General features: G+C 43.8%; 1 pseudogene; it reads left to right on the forward strand.

The window, feature by feature from the left end:
* Window positions 1-6567: 6567 nt before the first annotated feature.
* On the forward strand, window positions 6568-9912 carry LOC111142418 (annotated as a pseudogene).

Raw genomic sequence — 9912 nt, forward strand, 5'->3', positions numbered from 1 at the left:
CCCGCTCGGCTCCCGCCCCGGCCGCGTCCGTGCGGAGGCCGGGAGGCGGGGAGAGAAGAGGGAAGCGGCAGAGAACGCCGCTGGGGACCGAACGGCCGAGCGCGCTCCGGCGGACGATCACGTGGCGCGCGGCGCGCAGACTTCTGGGAAGTGTAGTCCTTCAGACGTTGGACGTTCCTCCACCCTTCCAGCGCATCCAGGGCAACGGCAAAGCCACGTGGCAAATTCGAGAAGCGGCTAATCCCTATTACAGATCGCTGGATCGCAAACACCACACCAATGGTGTGACTTAGCTTTGTTAAGGCCCCTGTTTTTTCCAACTCGGATAACCATCCCAAAGTCAGCAGTTCCGTGTAGGGCTCTGAAGAGTTGGAAAGAGGAAAATAATTTATCTTGGGGGTATTATTATTTTTTATCTCTATCTTTATTCTTTGCAAACCCTTGTGTCCAGAGCTGACTTCCAGAAAATAATTTTTAATGAAGGCAGGTAGTAGGTCTATAACTAACTGCACCATTTACGGAAAGGGCAGATCCCATAGGAAAGAGTGTCGATACTGTGCAGTTCCCAAAAAATGAAATTAGAAGTGAAATGAGCCTGTTACCAGACTGGCATACGTCCTTGAGTTTTTCCCATCAGTTTCCTCTTCTTAAATAAATGCAAGATGATGATAATTCTTCTCATATAGGACTATTGCCGAATCAGTAACAGTAATTAACAAGTCCCATTATGGGTTGTTTTCTATGTGCAGTACACTGTTGTTTCTCCAAATAACACTGAGATAGATAACACTATTCTGTTTTACAATCAGTGTGTCAAATGCACTCTGAGAAGTACCATACATATCTTCTATGTACTTTTCTGGCATCTGTTGCCAATATATTCCCCGAGCTTACAGATTATTTCAGGAAAACACACTAAAACACAAAGTACCTGAGAGCCTAGCTAAGAAGAGGTGGGCACTACTATGCAGCCATTGTAAAGGATACTAGGGATACACGCTCATGTTATATCCAGCGGAAACAGTATGTATAATATCCAATTTTCATAAATGAATTATATTTATGTTTATTATATACGTATATACACACACAGTGGGGGGAAAGGCTAAAAGAATATTAACAATTATAAACTTTGAGGAATGAGATCTCATGTAATTAAATTCCATTTTTCCCTGTTTCCTATTTTTCCTGCAATGAATATGTGTTACATCTATAGTTTTATAATTTTTATTTTTAAATTTTAGCAAAAAGAGAGGCCCCCAAACCAAACTCAAAGTACTTAATATTTTTGCCTGTACCAAGAATTACACCCTCTAGCTACCCCAAAATGATCTAGAAATAAATGTGAACCTCTCTTCAGAACTAGCATTATAGACCAAGAAGCAACTCATCCTAATTTAAGGCAAACTTGTTATTAAAATTTAATGTCCCCTCTTTTTAATATTTTTTGGAGAACTTGAAATAAAAACAGTCTTACCAGTGTTCCTTAGTAAATGTTAAAATACTGCTAGGCAATCATCATAAATCAGAGTGTTAAATTAGGAACGGTTTTCCCAATATATGAACCATAAATTGGAGTAGCAATCTTTCACAAACCTTTTATTGTACATGTAATGTGCTAAGTATTATCTTTTGTCACCATCTCTCAACACTGTCAGAACCACTGTCATGATAACTTTGACCAACTCGATTACATCAGCGTCAGGTTAGTGCAGAAACACTAGCAGGAAAGTCATGAAAACCTACTAAATGCAACTGGGTGTCCTGGTTGGATCCTAGAACCAAAAAAAGGCAATAGTGGGAAAACTTATGAAATCCAAATGAAGTCTGGAGTTTAGTTAAGGGTATTGTACCAATGTTAATTTCCTAATTTTGACAAATGTGTTACTGTTATTATGTAAGATACTAACATTAAAAGAAACTGGGTGAAGGATGTATAGGAACTCTGTGCTTTACAATTCTTCTGTAAATCTAAAATTATTGCATGTGCTAGGCAGAGTAATGGTCTCCCTGAAGACATCCACATCTTAATCCCCAAAACCTATCAGTTTCTTTGGTTACATAGCAAAGGGTTAAGATAACAGTAGTTTGCTAATCAGATGACTTTCAAAGAGGGAGACTATCCAGCATTATCAGGGTGGGCCTAATGTAATCACAAAAGTGAAAAGTGAGAGGAAGTCAAGAGAGATAAATATGGCTCTGCAGCTGTATAAGTCTCTGCCCTCAACGAGGAGTCTGCTTGAGATTCTCTCTCTCCCTCTCCCTCTGTCCCTCCCCCATTACTGCTCATGTACTCTCACTCTCTCTAAAATAAATAAATACATCTTTAAAATAAATAAATATGGCTCTGTAAGAAGATGAAGTGATGCAGTGTGAGGACGAGACATTGCTGACTTTGAAGATGGCAAGACACTGGGAACATATGCAGTGGCCTCTAGAAGCTGAAAAAGACCAGGAAACAGATTATATCCCCTAGAGCCTCCAGAAGGGAACCCAGTCTTACCAATACCTTGATTTTAGCTCAGTGAGAATTGTGTCAGACTTCTGACCTCCAGAACTATGAAATTATAAATGTGTGTGGTGTTAAGCCACTAAATCCATAGTAACTTATTATAGCAGCAAATGCAAAATGAATACATTCAAAAATATGAAGTTTAATTAAGAAACAAAACTTCCAAATGGCTGTTTCTTTTCCCAACACATTTTCAATCTCAGACTGTACCAGTATTCATCCTACTTAGAAAGTAACTGTAAAGCAGAAAATGTACAAAGAAAAGATACTTTGCTTTGGAAGGCATATATATTTTGCAGCAGCAGACCTATACCTTGCCAGCACATTTTGGTTAGACTATTATGAAAATCAACTATACCCAGAAATATGTTGGGTTCCCCAGGAAAGCCAGTCAGGCAGTGAAATATCCAGTGAGTTATTGGAAAAATTATGGTGTCTGAAATTGCAGTCCTACATAACCTCTTCATGGCCCTCCTTACTCAGAGACTTTCCAGAGAGATACTTAAAAGGAAGACTCATGTTTCTGATTGACGACATCCTTTGGCTCAATCATTCAGCACATATTTACTTAGCAATTCTCTGTGCATTATGCTTTAGACCTGAGCCTGACCTCAAAAGTTTAAAGTCTAGTAGACCAGACGGGCATTATACAATCAAAAATTGGGTTAAATTGCCATGAAGGACAAGATTATCCAGCACAGCCTGGTATCCAGGCCCAAAGGAACAGCTTTTTGAGAAATAAATGTGAAAATAAATCACCTGGGACTGCCAGGATCAGAATTTTCATTGACATCTTAATAACAAGATTTACATCTGCAAAACTGAACTTTCCTTTGGTATTAAAACAAACAACAAACAAACGCAGAGCGGATCTAAATCAACAAGAAGATTGGGTGGCTGTCAGTTGGCACGTTTGTCTTCAGCTCAGGTCATGATCGCAGGGTCCTGGGATGGAGCTCACATGTTGCTTTGGGCTCCCTGCTGAGCAGGGAGTCTGCTTCTTCCTTTCCTTCTGCCTCTCCTCCTACTGGTGTTCTCTCTTTCACTCTCTCTTGTGTTTACTCTCCCCCCTCTTTCAGATAAATTTTAAAAATACATAAATAAATCAACAAGTTATTTCAGAAGTGCTAAATGCCACCATGGCCCTTTAGGAATATAATAGCTCTCCAAATCATCAAATGGTCTCGGTTATGGACACTGAGTCAACCTTTTACTAGGGACTGACTCCCTTTTTTAGAACCTAAAGGGCCAAAAAAGACCCATGCCTAACAGAAGGCCCCCCCCACAAGCAAGATCAAGACTACTTACAGATTATTGTTTCAAACCTATTCCAAGAACAGTGCTCAGATTTTCAATGCCCTGAGAGCAGACTATGGAGTCAGATCTGTACTTAAGTCCTGGTTCCATAATTTATGAGCTGAATGGTTTGGAAAGCTAACCATCCTGGCCAGTTCAGGCTGCTCTAACAGAATACTGCAGAGTGGATGGTTTAAACAACAGACATGGTTCTCACAGTTCTGGAGGTGGGAAGTCCAAGCTCAAGGTGCAGGCAGATCCAGTGTCTGGTGACAGCCTTTTCCTGGGTTTGCAAATAGCATCTTTTTATTATATCCTCACAGGGTAGAGAAAGAGAGCTCTAGTTTCTTCTAAAAGGAACACTTACCTCAAAAAAAAAAAAAAAAGATCTTTAAAAAAATAAAAACACTGATCTCATCATAGAGGTTCCACCTTTATGACCTGATCTAAACCTAATTACCTCCAAAAGGTCCCACCTCCTAATGTCACCCCATGTGGGTTTAGTTTATATGTCTTTTCGGGGAACACAAGCACGCAGTCCATAACAGCTCCTTGACTCCTCTGAGCCTAGTTTTCTTCGCTCTGTAAAAGAGGAGACAGTAGTACCCCACTCGCATCTTACAGTTGGTATGAGAATTAAGTAATACATGTAGCATGCCTTTATTAAAAAAAGATTTTATTTATTTATTTGTTTATTTATTTATTTGAGAGAAAGAGAGAGAGTGAGTGAGCGGGGTGGTGGGGGGGGGAGGGTAGAAGGAGAAGGAGAGAGAGAATCAGGAGCAGATTCTAGGCCGAGCACAGAGCCTGACATGGGACTCGATCTCAGGACCCTGAGCTGAAATTGGGTTGGACACTTAACCAACTGAGCCACCCAGGCACCCCACATGCCTTTTTAAAATAAATGTTATTTTGGTCACCTGGGTGTCTCAGTTGGTTAAGAGATGGCCTTTGGCTCAGGTCATGATCCTGGAGTCCCCAGATCAAGTCCCACATCAGGCTCCCTGCTTGGCAGGGAGTCTGCTTCTCCCACTGACCTCTGACCTCATGCTCTCTCTCTCAAATAAATAAAATCTTTAAAAAAAAAAAGTTATTTCATCTGCATAGTCCAAATAGTAATCAACTCACATGTTGTCATTGCCAGTCCCTGGACTTTCCTCCAAAGAGGGATCGAGATTAACCAGAACTAGATCATCTGGGCAGGGCCGTCAGGTTGGTGAGATGCCTGGAAGTCATGGCAGATACAAAATGGCTACCGGCACTGAGCATGAACAACTAGACTAAGACTTGAGATAAGTAACTGCTCTCAGGAGGCATGACCAGACTTCTTTCGTGTTGCCCCCGAGAGCCAAACTGGGACCAAAGGTTTGAAGCATTGGATACAGGTTTCAGCTCCACAGAAGAACATGCTGACAAGGATATCGGTACTAACAAATAGCCATTCACACTATGGGCTGCTTGTTACGAGTTGTGCACTGTTCCTTTATTTAAATCTCCAAACAACCCTGCGCGAGAGAAGGGTTGGTGTAGAAACTGTACTTACTGACTCGGAAAGCACCTCACAACAGTTTAAGTGGAGGTCAGCTGGTTTACGTGGAAGAAACATGAGATTCCAATCCCTACATGTGCTCAAGCTGAATCCGGTTGAACGGGTAGTCAGAATTACAAGGGGCTGGGTGGGTTGGAGGGGGTGCCTGGGTGGCTCCGTTGGTTAAGCGTCTGCATTTGGCTCAAGTCATGACCCTAGGGTCCTGGAACCGAGCCCCTGCTCAGCAGGGAATTGACTTCTCCCTCTCTCTTCCCCTCCCCCTACCTGCTTGTGCTTTTCCTAGCTCTCTCTTGAATAAATAATTTAAATCTTAAAAAGAAAGAAAGAAAGAAAGAAAGAAAGAAAGAAAGAAAGAAAGAAAGAAGAGAAAAGAAAAGAAATTACAACTGGGAAGGAACATTGGCAATTAATCAGGTCTCTTCCCTGGAGAGAGGAAGAGCTGAGTGCCAGGGCCGGGCGAGGATTTGGACGAGGACACACAGCCGGTAAGCTGATGATGGAATGGAACATCATCTAAAGCCTTCCCGAAGTCCCAGTAATGCCGCCTGTTAGCAGGCAATCAGACACCTCGACGGGCAGCGCGGGTGGCTCAAAAGGCCACAGAGACTCCACGGTTCTGGGCTGTTGCTTGGCCGAGTGAGAGGCTACACAATTACCTCTCCAGTCCCTCCAACCCCTCCCATAGCTCAGCGACACATCTGTGCCTCAGAGTCCCTGTTCATCTTCCCTTCTCCTACGCTCTGAAGCTGGGCCTGGGGAGGAGGGCTCCGGTCAGCCAGACCACCACAGCTCCCCACAGCTGTCCCCCGAGAGGAGCTGTCCTCTGCTGCACTGCTGGAGGAACAAGGCTTGAGGACAAGGCACACCATGCAGTTGTCACCGGCTCCTTCCTGCTGGGGACAAATTAGGATGAGTCACAAACTAATATTAGTTAAGGGATTCGTCTGGAAAACAGCTACCCGTGCCAGTTATGGGTCTAAAGTTGCAGGTGTATTAACTCCCTGATCATCACAACCCTCCAGAATAGGCACATTATCATCCCCATTTTACAGTCCAAAGTCAAATAGACTTCCCGACATCACAAAACTGGCAAGTGGCGATTCAAACCCAAACCCAGGCAGTCTGGCTGCAGAGCCCACTCTTCTTCACTGGAAAAGGCCACCTCAGAGATCTTTTGGGCAACACCACTGGTACCTGAAGATCCATAGCGATGTCCTCAGAGTTCTTTGACTTTCCAATGGCAACAGACTGCAGGCCTGGGTGTGTTAGTCAGGGCTACTCTGACAAAGTACCGCAAACAGAGGGATTTATTTTGTTTGTTTGTTTTTTTGTTTGTTTTAGCAGGCTCCCCACTGAGCAGAGATTCCCAATGCGGGGCTTGATCCAAGGACCCTGGGACCATGACCTGAGCTGAAGGCAGAGGCTTTAACCCACTGAGCCACCCAGGCGCCCCAACAGAGGAATTTAAACAATAGACATCTATTGTCTTGTCTTCTGGAGGCTGGAAGTCCGAAATCAAGGTGTTGGCAAGGTTGGTTCTTCCAGAGACCCGAGGGGAGATCTGTTCTGTGCCTCCCAGCTGGCATCTGGTGGATTCCTGGCAATCTTTGGAGTCCCGTGACTTGTAGAAGAAGGTCACCTGATCTCTGCTTTCATCTTCTCATGGTGGTCTCTCTGCCTGCATATGTCTCTGTGTCCAAATTCCTTTTTTGTAAGAATACCCATCATATGGGATTCCAGTCTACCCTAACGGCCTCATTCTAACTAATCCCATCTGCAATGACCCACTTGCAAATAGGGTCAGGGTCACATTCTGAGGTACTGGATTGAGACTTCAACACAGAAATTGTGTGTGTGTGTGTGTGTGTGTGTGTGTGAGAGAGAGAGAGAGAGAGAGAGAGAGAGAGAGAGAGAGAGGGCTAGCTAGGACTTCACAGAATTATGTGTGTGTTGGGGGGTGGGTGAGTGACATAATTTAACCCCTAACTGGATACAAACAATCCAAAGAAGATTTGAAGAAATGCAACTGATCTCAGATGACAGGGCCTGACTTATTGGTGCCAAGGAACCAAATTAGGTAAACGATGTCTTAACATACACTAGAAGACGTTTTGTAGAAGGATATAATTATACAATAATGAGACTGCTGGCCTCACCAGGCAGAGTGAATCTCCCAGAAGCCAGCAGCACGAGCCTAGTCTGTGCTAGCCTGCCATTGTGTGGAGAATGGGGATGGGGATATCTGGAGGAAAGAGCAGGAAAGACCACGGGAGAACAGATACCCAAACCTCCAAAGCCTCCACTGGGTCGCTCACCAGGTGTCAGAGTGGTGGCTTAGCTGTTTGACAAGGTCACTTAAACTGCCCTTACACGTGCTACTAAAATATTAGGGGGAGATATTCAAGTTAATTTTCTCATTTAGCATTTGATGATTTCTAGTTGTGCTTAATTTTTTTTTTTTTCTATTTAGTTCCAAAACATCTAGAAAATGTGTTTCCCGAGGTACTCTAGGAAGTGTCTGTGTGCATGGAGCTCACCATCCTGTGAAATAATCCGCAGGTGCACAAGGTAGCCTGAAGGAGAACCCCTGAGACTGCAGGGTACAAGGACAAGAGACCCTCTGAGAGGAAGAAAGAAAGGCTTCCCAGAGGTTGTGGCATTTAAATGCAGCTACCAAAAGTAATCTGGTACCGATTTCGAGTGTAGGGGTGAGAGGTTTCCCCACATCACCAAGCAATTCTGACACCACTGCGTCTCCTATAATTCAGCTCCCTTCTGTTGCTATCTACCTGGAGAGAGCATCAGATCTCACACATTAAGGGCTCAGTCCCACAAGGCTCCCTCCCACTCCCCCTTCAGATGCCAATCCCAAACCCAGGTTGTGCTTCTAACCAACTGGCAATAAAGCGAATGATCCCATGACCCCCTCCTTGGGTTTAATTTGTTTGAGTGGCTCTGAGAACTCACAGAAACATTTTACTTACTAGTGAAAGGATCGCTGATTTATTATAAAAGGATACAGGAACAGCCAGATGGAAGAGATGCTTAGGACTGGGTTTGGGGAAAGGGTGAGGAGCTTCCCTGTCCTCATGAGGGCCACTCTCCCGCACCACCAACCCAGAAGCTCTGCAAACGCATATTTTGGGGTTTCTATGGAGGTTTCGTTAACTAGCCAGGATTGATTAAATCATTGGTCTTTAGCAAATGACTCCACCTTCAGCCCCTCTCTCCTCCCTGGCGATCAGGGGAGTGGAACTGGGGTAAATCTTACGGTAGGGTCTCCCAGCAAGCAGCCCACATCCCAAGGGGCGCGTCAAATTACATCATTAACATATCAAAAGACACCTTTGTTACTCTGTTCCAGAAGGAAATTCCAAGAGTTTTAAGAGCTGTGGGCCAGAAACATGAAGACCACAAATATATTAATTATAAATCACAATATCACCACAGCCAACCTATCATGGGTTCACTGCCTCCAACAGGTGGCAATGGACCCCGAATGGCACACAACTCTCCTCTAGTAAAAGACTACCAAAAGATAAAATTTCCCAAGAAGAGCTAAGTGAGGGAGTCACAAAATGTAGAAGCTTTTTCCTTGGACACAAACATCAGAATTAAAAGAGCATGGGAAGGAGAAGAGTAAGGAAGAGTTTTTACTTTGTATAACATACATACATCTTGAAATCACAATTTTTTGGAAAGAACATTCATTATGCATTCCATAAATATTGATTATTCTGGGCCAGGCACTGTTGTAGGTGCATGGGGTTCAGCATGTACTAGTCTCACAGTAAAAATTAAAACATAAACATTGAGAATAACAGATGAGTAGGTTTTGAAAGATTGTTCCTGTGTTCATTTCACTTCTTGTCCTAGAGATTGCTTAAAGTCTATTTTCAAAGTCAACAATAAAAAAGTCACTACAGAAAAACACCTAGGATGACTTTTCCCGGAAGCGCCCTGCGGTGTGCTCTGAAAATGGTTTGCTATTCACTTTACCCAGCGCCCCTACCAAATCATGCAAATCGAGAGGTTCACATCTTCTTCGCGTTCACTTTAAGAACACGCAGGGGACCCGCTCAGGCCGACAAAGCTATGCAGATCAGAAAAGCCACCACGTGTCTGAAAGCTGGCACTTTGCAGAGGCAATGTGTGCCTTCCCTTGCTCCAATGGCAGAGTTGGCAGGTGAGCCCAGGCCACACAGTGGGGCTGGACATAGGGTCGGTGACGCAAAGAGAGTGCTGAAAAATGCACAGGCTTCTGAGTGCAGAGAATGCTGCTGAACTCAAGTGTTTAGATGTCGATTCTCTGGTCATGGAGCACATCCAGGAGAACAAAGCCCCCAGGATGCCAGGTACATCTTGTACACGAGTACAGGGCTCATGGTCAGATTAACACAGACACGAACCTCCCTGCCCACACTGAGATGATCCTTACTGAAAAAGAGCACGTTGTTCCTAAGCCAGAAGAGGAGGCTACACAGAAAAAAAAAAAGCTATCCCAGAAGAAACTGAAGAAGCAAAAATATATGGTCAGGGAGTAAATTCTGCATAA

Source organism: Enhydra lutris, unplaced genomic scaffold, assembly GCF_002288905.1.
Source record: "Enhydra lutris kenyoni isolate GAN:26980312 unplaced genomic scaffold, ASM228890v2 scaffoldscaffold8, whole genome shotgun sequence".
Taxonomy (NCBI): domain Eukaryota; kingdom Metazoa; phylum Chordata; class Mammalia; order Carnivora; family Mustelidae; genus Enhydra; species Enhydra lutris.